We start from the raw sequence: 24,166 nt of genomic DNA on the forward strand, positions 1-24,166 counted from the left end.
TTGCTACCAGAGGCAGTTTGGAACTCGGTAGTGAGTGTTGCAGCCAAGGAGAGATGATTTTTACACGTTACGCATTTCAGCACTCGGTGGTCCACTTCTGTGAGCTTGTGCGGCCTACCATTTCGCAGCTGACCGTTGTTGCTCCAAGACGTTTCCACTATACAATAACAGCACTTACAGTTGACCGTTGTTGCTCCAAGACGTTTCCACTATACAATAACAGCACTTAAGGTTGACTGGGGCAGCTCTAGAAGAATGGACTTGTTGGAAAGGTGGCATCCTATAACCGTGCGACATTGAAAGTCACTGAGCTCTTTAGTATTGTCCATTCTACTGCCAATGTTTGTCTATGGGGAATGCATGGCTGTGTGCTCGATGTTATGCACCTGTAAGCAACGGCTGTGGCTTTAAATAGCCGAATCCACTCATTTGAAGGGGTGTCCACATACTTTTGGCCATGTAGTGTACGTAAAGGCGCCCTAAAGTCATGCTCAAGGGCTACTTTGGACTATGCCCGGATGGGTCTTGTCCTTTAAGAATTGGTTCACGTCGTGCGGAAGCTACTAGCACAAGGCAACTGCGGATAAGTTTACAAAGGAGGCGAGCGTACGTTTCTATGCATACAATGAGAGGTTGCACTTGAGCAAGCCCATTCGGAATTGTCAGCGGCGTTTGTTTCTCTCCGGACAGCGTTCCTATTTACTTTTGTAAAATAAACAGTGTCTTAGGCGATTATTTAAGGATTTAGAATTAAGCATCAGAACGTATGGACAGTTGACAAATTCTAAAGACTTCGGAAAATTGATGTTCAAACATCGTATCGTCTGATTTCTCTCGCAAACATGACTGCTTAAAGAATTAGCGAATGACAAAGAACTTTTCCCTCAGAATATTCGAAGACGTCATCCATAGGCTAATTGTCATATCGTTTAAAATTCAACAAAGGGTGCCAGTGGTAAGTTCATTTCATTGCATGTTTTTGCACTCACCAAATTACTAATTTTAAATGTTTCGACATTTCCTTCCCCGTTATAATGCATTCTTTTTTGGGATGTTCATTTTGTTAATCTGTGCTAACAATTAATCAATTAACGTTGCACAGCGTGTAAAAAAAACAAACATGCCCTACTCCCCATTGATTGCGTATTGTAGCCTATTATCCCTTGCAGTCCATCACTGTCACGTAGCCTATTGCTTTCATTCTCAAATAACAGTCCACTGACATGATATCATTGGTATATCTGATCAAACGGTCTTAATTCCCCGCACATAAGGTTTAAAGTAAAAGGTTCGCATTTACAGCGCCTGCGCCTTTGGAGAGGTTGGTAACGTCTCAAATGGCACCCATATAATGCACATTTTTCACCAGAGTTGGGAATAGGGTGCCATTTGGGACTTAAAGTACCGAACAGTCATTCTGATTCCCATGTAAAATTGCATTTTGAGTTGTTAAAACATTAGCCACAATATAAAAAAAATATATATATATATATTTTTTTTTGCATTTAGAAAAATGTTTTCTCATGTCAAACAACCAGGAAGTCTGAAAAGACGGTCAGTCAAGGGAGCTCACCTTGACTGACAGTTCTTTGAAAACACCCATGTCAAGCATGGACGGTGTTGCAGTGAGATGCTCAAACAAATTTGCTAATACACAATGCAACAACAAAAACCTGTCATGCATCAAATCATGGTTTCACAAATTATTTTGTTTATCCAACTAGGGCTGTGATGGTAATTGAATAACCGTGTAACTGACTGTAATGAATGAAGACCGTCATTAAAATAACTGTCAAAACTGTTTAAAATGGGCCTAGGTGACATTTTGGAAAAATAACATGTTAACTTTTTTATTTTCATGTAGATAAACTTTACCTAATAGCGGGAGTATTTACTAATGATTATAATCAATTGTTTTGCTTACTTAGTCTATTAAACCGTCTACATCTCCTCTCTCCAACTATCGTTTGATGCTCAAGCAGCTGAACCGCTAGATGTGAGGTGTTGTAGAAGCACAAGCCTATAGGCTATGGCCTTTGTGTGGACTTTCTTTTATACAATACACATTTTCATTGCTTGCTACTAAATAAATAAATTGGTCATTTTAAAGAAGGTTGGATATGTCTGACTATTCATGAATTATTCAACAGTAGTCGACAAGGTTGTTCTCTCTGAGGCCTAATAATGCGCCATTATTGTGTCAAACAGACAATGCGCCACTCCTCTCCAAACTGGCATGGTATAATATGATAAGTCTTTTCTTCATTTATAGGCTAATCAACACTGATAAATAGGCTATGGATGTGTATTTGTTTCTATTTTAAGGAAAGCATAAATATTTTCTGTTGTCTGACATACTCTGGTCGCTTTTATTGACTGGTCCATTTACGGGTGTGTAGGAGTTTGCTGATTCTCTCTATAGGCCTATATTATTTTATTTAACCTTTTATTTAATTATGTCCATTCAGAAAGTTTCCTAAAGTAGCCTGTCAGAACTCATCTCTTTAAGAATCGAATGCTCCTGTCATGATTTAATCTTGTGAAGGCCTATTTTCAGTAGCTTAGACTACATTATTTCTCATTACAGCGTCCTCTCTTTGAAGAACATAAACCATTGCCATCAAATGACCGCAGCAGTGGGTTTGTGACATTATGCTAATAGTTTGGGAAATTTGGGAAAAAACATTGGAGTTCGTGTGAATAGATACAGTGCCTTGCAAAAGTGTTCATCCCCCTTGAAGTTGTTCCTATGTTATGTTGTTTTTCCTACGATTGCACACAGGTGGACTTTATTTAAGTGTCACATGATCTTTCACGTGATCTTAGTGTGTGTATATATACACACCTGTTCTGAAAGACCCCAGAGTCTGCAACACCACTAAGCAAGGTGCACAACCAAGCAAGCAGCACCATGAAGACCAAGGAGCTCTCCAAACAGGTCAGGGACAAAGTTGTGGGGGAAGTACAGATCAGGGTTGGGTTATAAAAAAATCTCTGAAACTTTGAACATCCCACAGAGCACCATTAAATCCATTATTCAAAAATGGAAAGAATATGGCACCACAACAAACCTGCCAAGAGAGGGGCGTCCACCAAAACTCACGCACCAGGCAAGGAGGGCATTAATCAGAGAGGCAACAAAGAGACTAAAGATAACCCTGAAGGAGCTGCAAAACTCCAATCTCCGCTGTGGAGCATCTGTCCACTTTAAGCCGTACACTCCACAGAGCTGGGCTTTATGGAAGAGTGGACAGAGAAAAGCCATTGCTTAAAGAAAAAAATAAGAAAAAATGTTTGGTTTTGCCAAAAGGCATGTGGGAGACTCCCCTAACATATGGAAGAATGTACTCTGGTTAGATGAGACTAAAATTTAGCTTTTTGGCCATCAAGGAAAATGCTACTTCTGGCGCAAACCCAACACCTCTCATCACCCGAGAACACCATCCCAGTGAAGCGTGGTGGTAGCATCATGCTGTGGGGATGTTTTTCAACGGCAGGGACTGGGAAACTGGTCAGAATTGAAGGAATGATGGATGGTGCTAAATACAGGGAAATTCTTGAGGGACACCTGCTTCAGTCTTCCAGAGATTTGAGACTGGGACGGAGGTTCACCTTCCAACAGGACAATGACCCTAAGCATACTGCTAAAGCAACACTCGAGTGGTTTACGGGGAAACATCTAAATGTCTTGGAATGGCCTAGTCAAAGCCCAGACCTCAATCCAATTGAGAATCTGTGGTATGACTTAAAGATTGCTGTACACCAGCGGAACCCATCCAACTTGAAGGAGCTGGAGCAGTTTTGCCTTGAAGAATGGGCAAAAATCCCAGTGGCTAGATGTGCCAAGCTTCTAGAGACATGCCCCAAGAGACTTGCAGCTGCAATTGCTGCAAAAGGTATTGTTAAAAAGATAAAACCCTACAAAGTATTGATTTTTGGGGGGTGATTAGTTTTTTTCTCTTTTTTTTGGTCTTATTTCTTGATTGTTTCACCAAAAATATTTTGCATCTTTAAAGTGGTATGCATGTTGTGTAAATCAAATGATACAAAACACCCCAAAAATCTATTTTAATTCCAGGTTGTAAGGCAACAAAATAAGAAAAATGCCAAGGGTGGTGAATACTTTCACACGCCAATGTATGTGGGGCGACGTGGGATTGGTATTTGATTTTATTTGCAGAAAAGCCAACAGACGAGGAAGGCATATCTTTATCATGCGTTAATGTTGTCAACACATGCGATGGAGTCCTCTCCAACCTGGCATCTCATAATTTGTAGATCTATATTTTTAAGTAATAACCTTAATAATGATGACTGATGAAGTGCCATGATAATAACAAAGTGTAAAGGCTTGTTTTAAGACTCATATTCTTGTGAACAAGTGTACAAACAGAATTGTTTTTTACATAGGGCCTTATAGGGCTAAGACAACAGTAACATGCATGTAAACAAAATGGACACATACAAAAAGGAAAAACCAATAACCTAATGCAATAGTGAAATTGCAAATTTATTTTGCGTCTGATAGCCTGCCTATGTGTTAAGTTGTGACAATCGTCTCCAATCTGACATTTCTAAATTTGTATAAGGTTACGTCAGTGACCTGTACATTGGCCTGGCTAATTACCATAACCTCAAATTCAAAGACCGTCACAGCCCTATATCCAACTGTTTGGTTATTGTACCAACATCAATATAGCTAGCTAGCCCAAATGGAATTGTCAGCAATGTTTATCAAGCTAGCGTACTCATCTTGGTCAATTTCAGGTGAAACTTTACAGGGTGAGGTCTGGTTACTTTTCATTACAAAATATATATATCATGACTATAAATGATGTCAAGAAGTTTGAATGATTCTTCCGTTTGGCATGTCTGATGTAATAACATGTTAACTGCGTCAAAGTTTTGGGCGACCCTTCTCCACTTTTTGTTCAAAGCTGGCTGAAGACCTACAGTTACTAGCTAAAACCAGACACGGATGAACGCAGAATCCTGTAAGTATATTTGCTTTTGATGAATAGGGGAAACCTATTTAGCACCAGTAGACTAGCTACCTAGCTATGCAAAACACGCCCCTCTGCGTACACAGTACTTATTTAAATTGGTTAAGAGAATAAGATGTTATCATTGGCGTATTAAAATGAGGATTTTGTGATGTCATAAAATCCCGATAATATTCCCGCCTCCTGAATCCAAATGGAGTGGCAGGTAGCCTAGAATTTGAGTTTTGGACCACTAACCGAAAGGTCGCTAGATAAAAATAATCTGTCAGTGTGCCCTTGAGCAAGGCACTTAACCCTAATTGCTCTCTGAGTTGCTCTGGATAAGAGCGTCTGCAAAATGACATTTAACATGTTTGACACAGGAGGGGACCAGTAACTTTATGATCAAACCTTATCAATGAAGAAGCGACGGACATTTTTCATACTTTGATCTCGTTTCATCCAAATATCATCCAATTTCATGGATAATATAATTTTGACTATGCGGGACCTTTTTAAGGTTATGAAACTGGAGAGCCCGGCCAGCACATTGGCGCCCAGGGCAGAATACTTTATCACTAAATGATAGATCACATTACCCTTAGAACATGTCACCCAATAGCTCAACATCCAGGACAGGAGGCCAGGAGAACGGGCCTAACAATAGGATGGTAGCCTTTATCACTTGGGAGAATACTGCATGTTATACTTTTGATTTTCGTTGCTGTGGTCCACACCTAAAGGCATCCATACAAACTGGACCTCGGTGCCGCCTAGTCACTATCCTCACCCTCATGTGGGTTTTAGCAAGCTAGGTAGTGCTACCTATCAACAGCCATTGTCAGCCAATCATGTAGGGGTTGGAAGCTATGGTGAGCTTTGATTGGTCACTCGCGTTGCAATATCGTGGAGGATTTGAATAAAGTTCAGCTTTCCCCAACTTTAGTCCTGCCCTGTCAGCTCCCTCGCCCATGCTCGCATCGCTCAACTGTCCATCCGCTTCTCTCGCTTTCCTTCATTAAAATTTAACGGCTTCCGATGTTTCACCGTGCGATGCAGCTTCCTAGTGTAAATGCCCCGATACTGTAGTCGGCAGATCTTTTCTTTTGAGGCTGTGGTAAACACACACACACCTGTCCATGTCGGTCAGTGTACTACAACATTGTTTTTATCACCCCCAAAGCACACTCCACCCACTGTTTAATGTGTTTGCTCTGCTGTATGGGTTCTTTATATAGGATTATTTTGGTATTTTTCAAGTCTCTTGAAACAATCTACATTCAGGCTACAATGATTCATGGTCAAGCTGAAATCTCATTAGAGGACTAATAGAGAAGATATGCCTATGGATGGAGTAGCCTATACATGGGTCTAATGCCCATCTATTACCCAAGTAAAGTAGCCGGATTACTGTCTGTCATGTAGGATTTGTCATGGATCTTAATCCTATGAAGCATCTTTATGGCCAGCCTATACAGAGCGATCACGGTCCGTGACTCCAAATGGAACCCTATTCCATATATACACTGTAGGGCACTCATTTTAACCAAAGCCCTATGAGCCCTGGTCAAAAGTAGTGCACTATATGAGGAATAGGGTGCCATTTGGGACTCATCCCCATCTACTGTAAGTGTCCCTGACCTCATGTTCTCATTCTGTCTGGCTTTTGAGCATGTCGTTAACTGACCGTCTGTTGTAGATGGCGCCGGCGGACTAGCCTAAATGCTCATTAGGCCTGTTTTCATAACCTATTTCAGACAGTGTTGTCGGTTCAAGGTAGAACACCAAGACCAATAAACTAGTGTTATGTTAATCCTCCCTTATTTGGCAGGTAGGGTAGGTATACAAGTACCTGCCAAATAAAGACCTGCTCCATACCCTAATTACGAAGACTCCCTCCTCCCTATTACCTCTCACTTGGAAGTGGTCTTGAAGGATAATCATTTCTTGTGCGCTCAGTGCGTGTGTGTGTTCACTGAGTGCAGGCAGTGAAACTAGTAGATCTGCCTCAGTCAGAGATGAGAAGAACATTATTCTTGAACATTGCAGGGGAATGGGATGGATGGTTTGGTGATGAGGGCCGAACTATTACAAGAATTTACCTTTGTGTAATCGTATTACTAAGGAATGGGTGGTGGGTAGGACTGGGAATTGCCAGAGACCTTGCAATACGATATTAAATCGATACTTAACTGCTGATACCGTATGTATTGCGATTCTCAAGATTCTATATGTATTGCGATTCGTTCCAAGCATATTGTTCACTATATGCCTGCTACAGAGAGACGAGGGACAATGAGTTTTGATCAGTCATGGAAATAAGTGCTGGAAACATGAAAAATACAGGTGTTTTGGTGCAGGTACAGTAGACTAACGCTACCTAGCAAAAAAACTAAATATGCCAGTGGATTTGCCAGTGGAAATAGCCAGTGGATTTGGCGACGAATATGAAGCGAGGGCCAGCCAACGAGAGCATACAGGTCGCAGTGGTGGGTGGTATATGGGGCTTTTGTGACAAAACAGATGGCACTGTGATAGACTGCATCCAATTTGCTGAGTAGAGTGTTGGATGCTATTTTGTAAATTACATCGCCGAAGTCGAGGATCGGTAGGATAGTCAGTTTTACAAGGGTATGTTTGGCAGCATGAGTGAAGGAGGCTTTGAGAAATAGGAAGCCAATTCTATATTTAATTTTGGATTGGAGATGCTTAATGTGAGTCTGGAAGGAGAGTTTACAGTCTAACCAGACACCTAGGTATTTGTAGTTGTCTACATATTCTAAGTCCTAACCGTCCAGAGTAGTGATGCTAGTCGGGCGGGCAGGTGTGGGCAGCGATCGGTTGAAGAGCATGCATTTAGTTTTACTTACATTTTAAGAGCAGTTGGAGGCCACAGAAGGAGAGTTGTACGGCATTGAAGCTTGTCTGGAGGTTGGTTAACAGTGTCCAAAGAAGGGCCAGATGTATACAGAATGGTGTTGTCTGCGTAGAGGTGGATCGGAGAATCACCAGCAGCAAAGCCATGTATACAGAGAAAAGAGTCGGCCCGAGGATTGAACCCTGTGGCAACCCATAGAGACTGACAGAGGTCCGGACAACAGCCCCTCCGATTTGACACACTGAACTCTGTCAGGGAAGTAGTTGGTGAACCAGGCGAGGCAGTCATTTGGGAAACCAAGGCTGTTGAGTCTGCCTGTAAGAATGTGGTGATTGACAGAGTCGAAAGCCTTGGCCAAGTCGATGAGTACAGCTGCACAGTATTGTCTCTTATCGATGGGGGTTATGATATCGTTTAGGATCTTTAGCGTGGCTGAGGTGCACCCATGGCCAAATCGGAAACCAGATTGCATAGCGGAGAAGGTACGGTGGGATTCGAAATGGTCGGGGATCTGTTTGATAACTTGGCTTACGAAGACCTTAGAAAGGCAGGGTAGGATAGATATAGGTCTGTAGCAGTTTGGGTCTAGTGTCTCCCCCTATGAAAAGGGGGATGACCGCGGCAGCTTTCCAATCTTTGGGGATCTCAGACGATACGAAAGAGAGGTTGAACAGGCTAGTAATGGGGGTTAAAACAATTTTGGCGGATAATTTTAGAAAGAGAGGGTCCAGATTGTCTAGCCCGGCTGATTTGTAGGGGTCCAGATTTTGCAGCTCTTTCAGAACATCAGCTATCTGGATTTGGGTGGAGAAATGGGGGAGGCTTGGGCAAGACGCTGTGGGAGGTGCAGGGCTGTTGACTGGGCTATGGGTAGCCAGGTGGAAAGCATGCTGTAGAAAAATGCTTATTGAAATTCTCAATTATCGTTGATTTATCGGTGGTGACAGTGTTTCCTATCCTCAGTGCAGTGGGCAGCTGGGAGGAGGTGCTCTTATTCTCCATGGACTTTAGTGTCCCAGAACTTTTTGGAGTTTGTGCTACAGGATGCAAATTTCTGCTTGAAAAAGCTAGCCCTTGTTTTCCTAACTGCCTGTGTATATTGGTTCCTAACTTCCCTGAAAAGTTTAATATCGCGGGGGCTATTCGATGCTAATGCAGTACGCCACAGGATGTTTTTGTGCTGGTCYAGCGCAGTCAGGTCTGGAGTGAACCAAGGACTATATCTGTTCCTGGTTGTAACATTTGTGAATGGGGCATGCTTATTTAAGATGGTGAGGAAAGCACTTTTTAAAGAATAACCAGGCATCCACTTCTGACGGAATGAGGTCAATATCCTTCCAGGATACCCAGGTCGATTAGAAAGGCCTGCTCGCTGAAGTGTTTTAGGGAGTGTTTGACAGATGAGGGGTGGTCTTTTGACCGCAGACCCATTACGGACGCAGGCAATGAGGCAGTGATCGCTGAGATCCTAGTTGAAGACGGCATAGGTGTATTTGGAGAGCAGGTTGGTTAGGATGATATCTATGAGGTTGCCTATGTTTACAGATTTAGGGTTGTACCTGGTAGGTTCATTGATAATTTGTGTGAGATTGAGGGCATCAAGCTTAGATTGTAGGATGGCCGGGGTGTTAAGCATGTCCCAGTTTAGGTAGGTCACCTAACAGCACGAGTTCTGAAGATAGATGGGGGGCAATCAATTCACATATGGTGTCCAGGGCACAGCTGGGGGGCAGAAGGTGGTCTATAGCAAGCAGCAACGGTGAGAGACTTGTTTTCTGGAAAGGTGGATTTTTTAAAAGTAGAAGCTCAAATTGTTTGTGCACAGACCTGGATATTAAGACAGAACTCTGCAAGCTTTCTCTGCAGTAGATTGCAACTCTGCCCCCTTTGGCAGTTCTATCTTGGCGGAAAATGTTAGTTAGGGATGAAAATTTCAGGGTTTTTGGTGGTCTTCTTAAACCAGGATTCAGACACGGCTAGGACATCCGGGTTGGCAGAGTGTGCTAAAGCAGTGAATAAAACAACCTTAGGGAGGAGGCTTCTAATGTTAACATGCATGAAACCAAGGCTTTTACGGTTGCAGAAGTCAACAAATGAGAGTGCCTGGGGAATGGGAGTGGAGCTAGGCACTGCAGGGCCTGGATTAACCTCTACATCACCAGAGGAACAGAGTAGGATAAGGGTACGGCTAAAGGCTATAAGAACTAGTCGTCTAGTATGTTCGGAACAGAGTAGAAGGAGCAGGTTTCTGGGCACGGTAGAATAGACATAATGTACAGACAAAGGTATGGTAGGATGTGAATACAGTGGAGGTAAACCTATGCATTGAGTGGCGATGAGAGAGATATTGTCTCCTAGAAACATCATTCAAACCAGGTGAGGTCACCGCTTGTGTGGGAGATGGAACTAAAGGGTTAACTAAGGCATATTGAGCAGGGCTAGAGGCTCTACAGTGAAATAAGGCAATAATTACTAACAAACAGCAATGGACAAGGCATATTGACATTAGTGAGAGGCATGCGTAGCCGAGTGATCATAGGGGTCCAGTGTGTAGCTCGGCGGGCCGGAGACACGGCGATTCAGACAGCTAGCGGGCCGGGGCTAGCAGAAAGGCGTTAGAGGGCCGACTCGACGGAAGAAGTTTGTTGTAGCCCCCTTGTGCTGTTACGTCGGCAGACCAGTTGTCATGGATCAGCAGGGCTCCGTGTTGGAAAAGGGTCCAGGCCAATTGGCAAAATCGGTATAGTGGCCAAAGAATTTGTCCGATGGGCCTCTTCAGCTAACAGTCCGATATGCTTTAGACAGCTAGTGGGCCGCGGCTAGCAGATGGGCATTCTGGGGACGTCGCGATGGAAAAGCCAGTTGAAATTCGCCCGAGGGGGTTTTATGTCTGTAGTCCAGTCGTGTTGGGTCGGCGGGGCTCCGTGTCGGCAGTAAAAGGGGTCCAGGCCAATTGGCAAAATAGGTATTGAAGCCCAAGGAGTGGCTGATGGGCCTAGCAAAGGCTAGCTCCAGGCTAATTGGTTCTTGCTTCGGGACAGAGACGTTAGCCAGGAGTGGCCACTCGGATAGCAGCTAGCTATCTGCGATGATTCATGTGAAAAGGTTCAGAGCTTGCGGTAGGAATCCGGAGATATGGAGAAAAATAAGTCAGAGTTGCATCGGGCTGTGCAGACTGGCGGGAGTTGTCCGGGCTAAAGGTAGCTGATGACCGCTAGCAATGGCTAGCTGACTAATAGCTGGCTATCTTCTGTTGGGGGTTCCAGTTCAAAAGTAAAGAAAATAGCAGATCCATACCACATTGGGTGAGGCGGATTGCAGGAGATGTTGAGGTTAAGAATTATTTAAAAATAATAATAATATATATGTGTGTGACAAGACGAGGACAAAAGATGTCTGACTGCTACGCCATCTTGGATACGAACTTAATCTGTCTCGCTGAATTTCCATGTTCTGATGTCTGCAGAGGATTATGAAACTGGCATTGTGTTTGTCGTACAGTACAATTTGTCTAATGAACAAATTATGATTTTTTAAAAGTATAATAATTGGACTATTACAAAATGAACCTTGTTTTGTCAGAATTTATTTAACCTTATGGAAGAAATGATTGCTCAAATTTGAAAGTGCAAAAACATGAAGAAAAATGTCTCTCAAAGATTAAAAAAGTGAGTCTGTTGGGGATGAGTCACATGTTCTTACCAAAGAGATTTTCTTCACATTCAAATCCAAACTGCTCAAACTGTTGGCTTCTCTATTCCTCATACAGTATATACAAGTTGATTGGCACCATTTTCCACAACTAAAATCAACCGCTGGTGTTGTCCTTGACTTGACATCTGTAGGGTTGCCTGTTGAGTTGAAGAACAACAGAAAATTAGCAGTAGGGTGTTAGATGAAATCGATGACTGGACTGGACTGGCCATGGTATGAATGAATAGTGAGCACTGTGTTGGATAACATGCTAATTGTCTGTGATATGATGGATAGCAACAGGAGAGCTGAAGGGCCTGTCCCAAATGACAACCATTGTTAGGCACCATTTGGGACTCAGCTATTGTGTTGTATGACCATCGTATCACCTTGGCAACCGAACCTCTCCTAGTTTTTGGACCATCGCAGGCTATCCATCCCATAATTGGCTTCCTGGACTGATCTTATCCTTTCACAGCTGGCTATGATTATCTATAACCCCCCCCAGGACAAGCCAACAGCGTCTGATAAGTGCTCGGCCTCTGTCTGTGGATGCGTTCCCAATGACACCCTATTCCTATATTCCTATATGTAGTCGCTACTTTTTAATAGGGCCCATAAAGCTCTGGTCAAAAGTAGTGCACTTTATAGCGCATCTGGTACAATTTGGGATGTGGCCTCTCTGTTTGCCTACCCACTGTGTTTCCAGAGTTCCTAACTCTATATTTCAGAGTGAGAAATGCTCTCCTGCTGTGGTTACATAAGGTCTGTTGGGTGTTACATAAGGTCTGTTGGGTGTTACATTGTTTTGGGGAGTGGGTTCACAGGGTTAGGGGCCCAGAGTTGGGGGGCCTCTAACCCTCTTTGGGGGGATTGAAAGCAGATGGGGGGGGGTGGGGGGGGGCGCACGCGCTGAGGTTGGTGTTTTGCGCTGCTCCGTCTCCCTGTTGTGAAGAGTCAGTGTTTGTGGTAAAGCGGGGTTCCACCTGCGTGTAATGCACCTGATACAGAGCTGGATGATGCCTGAGTGTGTCCCAAATTGCGCCTTGGTCAATAGTAGTGTACTACATGGAATAGGGTGCTTTTTTGATTCTCACTTTGTGCTGTGGCCCCTCTGGGCCCCCTCACTATTAGGTTCTGATGATGGTGTGATGCGATGGACATAATGTTTTGGGTTGGCTTTGTTGCCATGGAGACACGAGTAAAACGTGTCTCAAACACTGTTGATTGATACAGATGTAATGCAATCCCTCAAACAATCGCACCTCTGTGTTCTCCAAATGTCCAACGATATCCCAAATAATTTATGATCAATGCTACAGCAGGTCCGAAGTTGATGTTGAAATCAATCCTGCAGTTGGTTTCTTGATTAAACAAGTATAATGCATGGAAACTAAATCGCCCCCAACCGATTTACAACCATGTATAGAAACTATTATTCTCAGTTCTACCCAAGCTACCACATAAAACCAACCACATGAACTCACTTGGTTTATAGTGAGATTACTATACGTTGAGGGATTCCATGGAGTAGAGTAGATTACATGTTAGAGCGATAACTGAGGGATTTCCTGATCTGCTGAAACTACTGAACAAACAGTGGCATTGACGGGGATGTGCAGTAGAGTGCCAAGTGCAACGTTTCATTTTAAAAAATATTATTCAAAGGAAACGTTTTAATGTATATCTCATTGGAGACTTTCTTAAATCCAGGAAATTCCCGAGTGCCCTAATTCCAGGCCAATCCATTTGTGCAGTATTCACATCATTGGATAAAATGCCATTGATTTGCAAGCCGTATTCCCTCCCAAGCCCAAACAATCTGGAGTTTGCACTAAGATAGAGTAGACTAAGTGTTCACTAATGCGATGGACAAAGGCAATTAAACAGTTCTTGGGCTCAGGCTGGCAGGCACTTCTCAGATGTTTGGGTTGTAATGCCTAATGCCCACTGCATAAATGGGTGGTAGTGTCTGCCTCTGTTTCCATAAATCTGATTAAGTGCTTACATCAGAATTTAAACATCAAAACATTGTTAGTGACTTGAGGCCTATAGCCTGCAGGCTTCAGTGTTTAAAGTTTTCAAGGTTTATTCACCAGGGGCACAGGATGCAAACGGGATGCAAAAAAGTCTTACCTTGAGAGCTCTTTCCCAACAATGCAGTGATATTGTTAATATAGATAATGATAGAAAAAAAATATTGTTAAAACGATGTGATTTTTTTTTTATTATTTTTTTTTAACATGAGAATGCTGGGCGATATGGCCAAAATATCATGGTATTTTTCACATTGATGACAGTATTTTATGTTTTTGATTAATAAACTTCTGAATTTGTTTTGAGTAGTGTGTGACCCTAGGGTGGCATCACATATATATTCTAAGTGATTTCAATGGGTCTTTCTCCATTCGGATTGTTTTACACTGTTCAATTCAACTTCAACCTAAAATGTTCTGCATTTTCATCCATTTCTACATTTCCTGCAGTCATTTGAGATCAATTCCACAGTGCCACAATATGGGCAAAAATACTAGGCCTTATTTTTTACCAAATGTTGCAATTGCGATTTAGATCAAAACACGAGTGAATTTTTGGAATTATTGTCAATAGAATGTTATAATTCTATAGTGGGCACTTTGAATAGTGTTTGACATGACAACTAATGAAAATGCCATGGACGAGTTATTGTGACAGGGTAGGAACCACGTGATAAGTGTTTCCTGAGGGACCCTATCATCTTTGGCTACATTAAAGCTTTATTCATATAGCCAACATATTCCTCCTTGATTTTAGATGTTGCACAAACAACATGCTGATTTAAGCCTCCACCAGTACTGGTATCGGGATGTATTAGCTAGCTACGTTTGCGCTGACTCACTACTTTTATTAGCTAGTTAGCTAGCCAGCTAACTAGCGGTTAGCATTAGTGGCTAACACGATTTAGCTCAACTTGCTAAGAAAATACAAGCTAATATTGTAATTGTAGAATGCTTATGGATTTATATTAAGATCAAAGTAGAAACATCGTTATCATCAACATTGTGCTGCATTGACTATGCAGACTGAACGAAAGTGTCTGGTGGTCAAGCAGCAACCAATGCGCTCCTTGAGTGACAGGAGGTGGGACTAGGTCTGTGTGGAAAGCAGCATGGAGAGCGGAGGGATCACTCCAGTAGCTGAGTAAACAATAAAAATGGATGTTAAACACAGCGTATCACATTTTAACAAACCAAACATTAAAATATAGTTATAGAAGGTAAAGTTAAAAACCCAAACCGGTCCGTGCATAAATACCGGTGTGTGTGTGTGTGTGTATATAGTAAAATACGGTAAATCGCAAAGCCCTACCAGTACCTTATTCAATGTGCAGGGGTACTGGAGTGGTTGAGGTGGGTTTAAGCACTAATGGACATCAGTGTAATGGAGTAATACATCTAATCAATAATCGTTTTAGGAGCATAAGTTGTCTGAGTGGGTAGAGATCTGTGGATGGCCAGATGGAGAGTAGTAGTTAGCCATTTAAGCAGAGTGCGAATTACACCATGACATAAAACATTTTATGGGCCTAACAAAGATGTCATTTAACCTGTAAAAATGTATTACTTTTTAATGTGGCATGAACACAACCAGTCCTGATATTTCCCCCTGGATGTCAAACAAATCACTTCAGAAAGTAGGCTAACTGCATGTTCGTCTACCCCAAAATACACTGAACAAAAATATAAACGCAACATGTAAAGTGTTGGTTTCATGAGCTCAAATAAAAGATCCCAGACATTTTCCATATGCACAAAGAATTTCTTCAACTGTCAAATGTCTCGAAGCTAATCTGCGTGCTCGTCGTTCTCACTGGGGTCTTGATCTTACTGCAGTTCGGTGTCGGGACCGACTTCAGTGGGCAAATGCTCTCCTTAGATGGCCACTGGCATGCTGGAGAACTGTGCTCTTAACAGATGAATCGCAGTTTCAACTGTACCGGGTGTATGGCGTTGTGTGGGTTAGCGGTTTGCTGATGTCAACGTTGTGAACAGAGTGCCCCATGGTGGGGTTATGGTATTCGCTACGGACAACCAACACAATTGCATTTTATCTATGGCAATTTGAAGCCAGAGATATCTTGACGAGATCCTGAGGCCAATTGTCATGCCATTCATCCGCCGCCATGTTTCAGCATGATAATGCATGGCCCCATGTTGCAAGGAACTGTACACAATTCTCGGAAGGTGAAAATGTCCCAGTTCTTCCATGGCTTGTATACTCACTAGACATGTCACCCATTTGAGCGTGTTTGGGATGCTCTAGATCAACACACATGACAGCGTGTTCCAGTTCGCACCAATATCCAGTAACTTCACACAGCTATTGAAGAGTGGAATAACATTCCATAGGCCACAATCAACAGCCTGATCAACTCTATGCGAAGATGTCATGCTGCATGAGGAAAATGGTGGTCACACCAGATACTGACTGGTTTTCTGATCTACACCCCAATTTTTTATATATATTTTTTTAAGGTATCTGTGACCAACAGATGCATATCTGTATTCCCAGTAAATCCATAGATTAGGTCCAAAATAATTTATTTCAATTGACTCATTTCCTTATGTGCCTCAGTCAAATCTTTGAAAATGTTGTTTTTATATTTTTATTCAGTAATTCCAGCATCCAAGCTGCATGTATACTCGCATCATTTGAAGAAATTGACTTTTACAAAAACAACAGTGTGCATAATGACATTCAGCGATTGCCATTGATTTGGCCTACATTAATTGATGTGTCTTGTTCATAAATGTACCTTTTTTTTTGTAGCCTGAAAAGTCGCGACCACAAAAATGTGTCTGACTGTCCTGAGAAAAACAGGTACACTAGTGAAGCGCGGGTTGAATCATAACCCACAGACCCTGCGGTTATATCTGTGGGGCGTTTAGGGTTATTAAATATTGTGCGGATGAAGGGCCGGTGGGTGTCAGATGGGGTGAATAAAAGGAAAACAATAACTTTCCTTATACATAAATGTATAATTATTGTGCAATTTATATTTATAGTCTAGATTGAGGTTTTTCTTTATTTTAGGCTCTGGCATTAGTGCTTAATCATTTTGGGCCTAACTGTGCCTGTGCCAAATGGCCTACACTCTAAATGATTTTGGGAACAGGCAGAAAAAGTTTTGATCCACGGAGGCAAAAAGGTAGTGGTGGAAAAAGTATCCAATTGTCATACTTGAGTAAAAGTATGTTGACACCTGCTCATCTAACATCTCATTCCAAAATCATGGTTATTAATATGGAGTTGGTCCCCCGTTTTGCTGCTATAACAGCCTCCACTCTTCTGGGAAGGCTTTCCACTAGATGCTGGAACATTGTTGCGGGGACTTGCTTCCATTCAGCCACAATAACATTCGTGAAGTCGGGCACTGATTAGGCTCCAGAGAACGCGTTTCCACTGCTCCAGAGTCCAATGGCGGTGAGCTTTAGACCACTCCAGCTGAAGCTTGGCATTGCGCATGGTGATCTTAGGCTTGTGTGCGGCTGCACGGCCATGGAAACCCATTTCATGAAGCTCCCGACGAACAGTTTGTGTGCTGAAGTTGCTTCGAGGCAGTTTGGAACTCGGTAGTGCACGTTGCAACTGAGGACAGATGATTATTACATGCTACGTGTTTCAGCACTCGGTGGTCCCGTTCTGTGAGCTTGTGTGGCCTACCACTTCGCGGGTGAGCTGTTGTTGCTCCTAGATGTTTACACTTCACAATAGCGGCAGTTACAGTTGACCGGGGCAGCTCTACCAGGGCAGACATTTCACGAACTGACTTGTTGGAAAGGTAGCATCCTATGACTGTGCCACGTTAAGTCACTGAGCTCTTCAGTAAGAGCATTCTACTGCCAATGTATGTTTTATGGCGATTGGATGGCTCTATTTTATATGCCTGTCAGCAACGGTGTGGCTGAAATGGCCGACTCTGCTAATTTGAAAGGGTGTCTGCATACGTGTGTGTAATATACACAGTACCAGTCAAACGTTTGGATAAACCTACTCATGCAAGGGGTTTTCTTTATTTTTACTATTTTCTACATTGTAGAATAATAGTGAAGACATCAACTATGAAATAACACACGGAATCATGCAGTAACCAAAAAAAGTGTTCAACAAATCAAAATATATTTTAAATTTGAGATTCTTCAAATAGCCACCTTTTGCCGTGATAACAGCTTTGCACACTCTTGGAATTCTCTCAACCAGCTTCATGAGGTAGTCACCTGGAATGCATTTCAATTAACAGGTGTGCCTTAAGGTAATTTGTGGAATTTCTTTCCTTAATGTGTTTGAGCCAATCAGTTGTTGTGACAAGGTAGGGGTGGTATTCAGAAGATGGTCCTACTTGGTAAAAGACCAAATTCATATTATGGCAAGAACAGCTCAAATAAGCTAAAGGAAATGACAGTCCATCATTACTTTAAGACATGAAGGTCGGTCAATTTGGAGAATTAAGAACTTTGAACGTTTCTTCAAGTGCAGTCGCAAAATCCATCAAGCGCTTTGATACTGGCTCTCATGAGGTTCGCCACGGGAAAGGAAGACCCAGAGTTGCTGCAGAGGATACGTTCATTAGTTACCAGCCTCAGAAATTGCAGCCCAAATAAATGCTTCAGAGTTCAAGTAAGACACATCTCAACATAAACTGTTCATCGGAGACTGCGTGAATCAGGCCTTCATGGTCGAATTGCTGCAAAGAAACCACTACTAAAGGACACCAATAAGAAGACTTGCTTTGGTCAAGAAGCACGAGCAATGGACATTAGACCGGTGGAAATCTGTCCTTTGGTCTAATGAGTCCAAGTTGGAGATTTTTGGTTCCAACTGCCATGACTTTGTGACGCAGAGTAGGTGAACGGATGATCTCCGCATGTGTGGTTCCCACCGTGAAGCATGGAGGAGGTGTGGGGGTGCTTTGCTTTTGACGCTCTGATTTATTTTAAAATTCAATGCACACTTAACCAGTATGGCTACCACAGCATTCTGCAGCAACACCCATCCCATCTGGTTTGCGCTTAGTGGTACTATCCATTTGTTTTTCAACAGGACAATGACCCAACACCCCTCTAGGCTGTGTAAGGGCTATTTGACCAAGGAGAGTGATGGAGTGCTTTGTCAGATGACCTGACCTCGACAGTCACCCAACCTCAACCCAATTGAGATGTGACCAACCGTCTCAAATCGGTCTTATGTAGCAACATGTGTTTTTTTACATTTGATAAAAGTAGAGACTCAGCTACAAAATGGTATATCATACACTGCATTTTTGAGGAACAATGGGAAAGCAATTCTGCTTTGAATGTTGATAAACTTGTAAACTCACTTTTGCAAAAATTGCCAATGAATGTTTTGGTACCTAGTGAAGAGCTCTTTGTCTACACCTATTCAGCATCGTTCACACCCTCACCCATCTCGTTTCGCTCTCGGAGCGTTCAGAATGCACACCTGGCGCTCTAACTTTATTTTTTATATATTTGATTTTTTTAACCTCTGAATAACATGAAAACAGCCCTAACCAGCACTGCTGGCAAATTTCATTTATGCTTTTTTGCTGACACTGGCCATTCAACATGTGTTGTGCGTTAGTAAATTCATTAGTTATTCTGCGCTCTGGCATACTCAGACTGAATTTATGAATGCACCTGAAATGGTTACTTGCATAGGAGTCTTTTGTTAAGACTTGTAGCTAGCTAGCTAGGTAAACAATGTGTAGGATCATACACGTAACGTTAGCTAGCGAGCCAGCCAATGTTAGCTAGTTAAACAACCATGAACATGGTGCCTAATCGTGTCATTACTACCCTGCATGAATCTTCTGGGAGCTAACCAACCAGGTTCAATGTTAGCTAGCTAACATTAGGCTCTAACTAGCCAAGCAAACAGCTCTGGGATACGAATATTATATAACGTTAGCTAGGGAGCCAGCCAGATAACGTTAGCTAGCTAACAGTACACTTTGGCTTGAAATTAAACCACTTTCTGTCAAAATTAAAAACGTGTAATATCTGAATGTGGCAAGCTCGACTGTTACCCGTATACATCATCATGCATGATGGACGTGTCACGGATGCCATGCCATTGTTTCCCTTAGTTTGAAGATGTAATCCGGAGACAGGTGTTTTCTCCATCTCTTTAGCTATCATACTCTAATTCCACTGATTTCAATACTCGAACCTCCAGAAAGTGGAGATCAACATTTATGCAGCTCCACTACACAATATTATTTTTTAAAAGCCGCGTTCGACAGGATTACCAACACAGACTGGCCAGCTCAAATAGACAAAAGCCTTCTATATGGCAGACCAATCCGAACTCCCCTCTCGGCATGTCCAGCCCACTCATTATCTTAGCCAATCATGGCTAGTGGGAAGGTTGCTGTCTTTCTGTAGCTTAACCAACTAGGCTCGTAATTTACAGATGGCATACAAGTTTAAGGGACATGAAAGTTCATGTTCCAGAAGGCATTCTTATTAAAAAATAAAAAAAAAACGTTCAAATGGCTCTCCTGAAACAAGTCATGGATGAGTTGGACCATAGAGTGAAGGAAAAGCAGCCAACAAGTGCTCAGCATATGTGGGACCTCCTTCAAGACTGTTGAAAAGCATTCCAGGTGAAGCTGGTTGAGAGAATGCCAGGAGTGTGCAAAGCTGTCAAGGGTGGCTTTCAAAAATCTAAAATATATTTTTGATTGAACTTTTTGGGGGTTACCACATGATTCCATGTGTTATTTCATAGTTTGTCTTCACTATTATTCTACAATGTACTGATAGATATATTTTTACCTTTATTTAACTAGCTCTAACCACTAGCCATCCGTGGACAGTAGTAGCCCATAGACTGCCAAGGAGAACACCAGTACTCGCGCGCACACACATCTGCGAAGCAAAACAATGATAAATCGACAAATATAATTCAGAAAGGGAACACCATGTGTACGTTTAACCATTTATTCAAGATAATGTTCCTTTTGGCGTTAGGGCTGTGCTCCTTCAGGGTAGCTCACTGCCAGAGCGACGTGCATATGAAGATGATAATCTAACTACAGGCAGTGAGCACAATTATGCTATGTCAAATCCCCTGGAGGAAGAAACCCAGAACCCAGACAGGTGTAGGCTGGGGTGGTGGTGGGAAACAGCAAATAACAGCTAGTTTCGGCAGCAAGACACCAGCACATGCTAGTGCGTGGCATTCAGGAAGCATGTATGAAACTGGTCAACTTAAATAGACTGCATGTAATTGCCGCGATATCAGCTGACGCAATCAACTGATGCCGCCACACTCGGGTTTCCCTTCTGAACTGGCTACGCTTAATTTCAGGACACGTACGGTAAACGCGTTTTGGCATTAGGGTTCTGCTCCTTCAGGGTAGCTCACTGCCAGAGCGACGCATCATGTGAAGATGATAATATAACTACAGGCAGTGAGCACGACATGCTATATCAAATCCCCCAAAACAGCAGAACCCCAAGCCAGACGATTAACTATGTGTATAGCAGAATGCGCCATTTTTAAGAGCTCTCAATAGACCAGCGAAGGTCTTTCTACCATACATGACTGACTACTAGCTAATGTGTGAATACTAACGATGTAGCATGAGCTAATGTAGCCGTATTACTTTAACATGACGCACCGCCGGGTGCCCTCGGAGGCAAGATGTTATGGTAATGGCGCCGGAGGGGATGACTGCCGTTTTTTTACGGGCTCCTAATCAACCGTGCTATTTTGTTAGTTTATTTGTGTTTAACTTATTTTGTACATAATGTTGCTGCTAGCGTCTATGACCGAAAAGAGTTTCTAGACATCAGAACAGCAATTACTCACCTGGAACTGAACCAAAAAAATGTTTTTTCCTTTAACGAGTCCGACGCAAAGGATATACTGCTTTCTCGAGACCAGGCCCAAATCCCGGTCGTTCGCGTGGAGAAAAGGGGGCGGAGGTCAGTGTGCCTTGTGAGAATTCGTAGGCGAGTGAGAACCTCCACTACCATCCGTACTATTGGCCAACATGCAATCATTGGGAAATAAATTGGATGATCTACGATTAGGGCTATCCTACCAACGAGTCATGTAGAGCAGCTACGTCTGGTATGACGAGGGGCAGGGGTGTGTGTCTGTCAAAAACAGCTTATGCGTGATGTCTATTAAAGAAGTCTTGAGGTATTGCTCGCCTCAGGTTGTGTGGTCTACAGCTTATCATGGGGTATTCTATCTACCAAGAGTTCTCACCTATATTATCCGTAGCCATCTATTTACCACCTCAAACCGATGCTGGCACTAAGACGCACTAAACGAGCTATATAAGGTCATAAACAAACAAGAAAATGCTCATCCAGAAGCGGCGCTCCTAGTGGCGAGGGACTTTAATGCAGGATCTGTTTTACCTAATTTCTACCAGCATATCACATGTACAACCAGAGAGAAAGTCTAGACCACCTTTACTCCACACACAGAGACTCATACAAAGCTCTCCCTCGCCCTCCATTTGGCAAATCAGACCATAATTATACGGATACTACACTACAGGACTGTTTTGCTAGCACAGACTGGAATATGTTCCGGGATTCTTCCAATGGCATTGAGGAGTACACCACATCAGTCACCGTCTTCATCAATGAGTGCATCGGCGACATCGTCCCCACAGTGATCGTACGTACATATCCCAACCAGAAGCCATAGATCACAGGCAACATCCGCATCAGCTGCCCAGTGACGTGAGCCTACCAGATGAGCTAAATGCCTTTTTTAAGCAACCCTGAAGCATGCATGAGAGCACCAGCTGTTCTGGACGACTGTGTAATCAATCACTCACTCCATAGCCGATATGAGCCTGACCTGTTAAACAGGTTAACATTCACCAAGCCGCGGGGCCAGACAGATTACCAGGACGTGTACTCTAAGCATGCGTGGACCAACTGATCCAAGAGTGTGCAAAGCTGTCAAGGCAAAGGGTGGCTATTTGAAGAATCTCAAATATAAAATATATTTTGATTTGTTTAACACTTTTTTTGGTTACTACATGATTCCCTATGTGTTATTTCATCACTATTATTCTACAATGTAGAAAAAAATAAAAAATAAATAAAGATTCCCTTTGTGTAGAATGAGTAGATGTTACACTACCGGTCATAAGTTTTATATGTGAGAAGCCTGTTCATTGACTACAGCTCAGTGTTCAACACCATAGTGCCCACAAATCTCGTTACTAAGCTAAGGACCCTGGGACTAAACGCCTCCCTCTGCAACTGGATCCTGAACTTTGACGGGCTGCCCCAGGTGGTAAGGGTAGGCAACATCTGCCACGCTGATCCTCTACACTGGGGGCCCCTCAGGGGTGTGTGCTTAGTACCTTCCTGTTCACCCACAACTCCGTGGCCAAACACGACACCAACACCATTAAGTTTGCTGATGACACTACAGTGGTAGGCCTGATCACCGACAATGACAAGACAGCCTATAGGGAGAAGGTCAGTGACCTGGCAGTGTGGTGCCAGGAAAACAACCTCTCCCTCAATGTGAGCAAGACAAAGGAGCTGATCGTGGACTACAGGAAACGAAGGGCCGAACACGCCCCCATTCTCATCGACGGGGCTGCAGTGGAGCAGGTTGAGAGCTTCAAGTTCCTTGGTGTCCACATCACCAACAAACTAACATGGTCCAAGCACACCAAGGCAGTCGTGAAGAGGGCACGACACAACCATTTCCCCCTCGGGACTGCAAAGATTTGGCATGGGTCCCCAGATCCTCAAAGTTCTACAGCTGCACCATCGAGCGCATCCGGACCGGTTGCATCACCACCTAGTATGGCAACTGCACGGCATCGGACCGTAAGGCACTGCAGAGGGTGGTGTGTACGGCCCAGTACATCACTGGGGCCAAGCTTCCTGCCATCCAGGACCTTTATACTAGGTGGTGTCAGAAGGTCCCAAAAAATTGTCAGACGCCTGTCACCCAAGTCATAGACGGTTCTCTCTGCAACCGCACGGCAAGTGGTACCGGAGCGCCAAGTCTAGAAACAAAAGACTCCTTAACAGCTTCTACCCTCAAGCCATAAGACTGCTGAACAATTCATCAAATGGCCACCTGGACTATTTACATTGACCTGCAATATAGATGCACCACCGGGTGGCCTTGCTGAGCAAGATGAGTTGTCCTCTTGGTACATAGAATATTCTATCTATGAGCCCAGTCAACCACCTGCACAATAGATGCACTGCCAGGTGCCAGCCAACCACCTGTAGCTAACAGTGTAATATACTGTATCAGATGCGATGCAGAACAGAAACCACACAGTTACTGGATCATAGTGCTGACAATTATGATCATATTAGCAAGACTGCCAAACTAATGTGGACTCCACACTCAGAATACCAATCAAGTGTAACATTGTAGGCAGTAGAGGATTATGGCCCATAATCTTGAGGGTCAAGCCGTGAACGATTTTGAAAAGCAGTGCCGATGCAGGAGTGGGCGGCCCATAGCTCGGAGCTGACCCGCAGCACTGACGAAGGAACCAGAACCGTGAGGAGTTCCAGGATCTTGTAATTGGTTGCCAGCATCAGTGTTGAACAGAGGTTAGCCA

General features: G+C 43.1%; 1 protein-coding gene across 1 annotated transcript in view; it reads left to right on the forward strand.

The window, feature by feature from the left end:
* The first annotated feature begins 515 nt into the window (after nt 1-515).
* Nucleotides 516-24,166, forward strand: part of svila (supervillin a) — a 134,179-nt gene continuing 110,528 nt past the window's right edge. Inside the window, exon 1 of the mRNA XM_024000325.2 lies at nt 516-955. The gene's annotated coding sequence lies outside the window, so the exon portion shown is untranslated. The remainder of the gene's footprint in view (nt 956-24,166) is intronic.

This window comes from Salvelinus sp. IW2-2015, linkage group LG14 (genome assembly GCF_002910315.2).
Source record: "Salvelinus sp. IW2-2015 linkage group LG14, ASM291031v2, whole genome shotgun sequence".
In the NCBI taxonomy this organism is placed as follows: Eukaryota; Metazoa; Chordata; class Actinopteri; order Salmoniformes; family Salmonidae; genus Salvelinus; species Salvelinus sp. IW2-2015.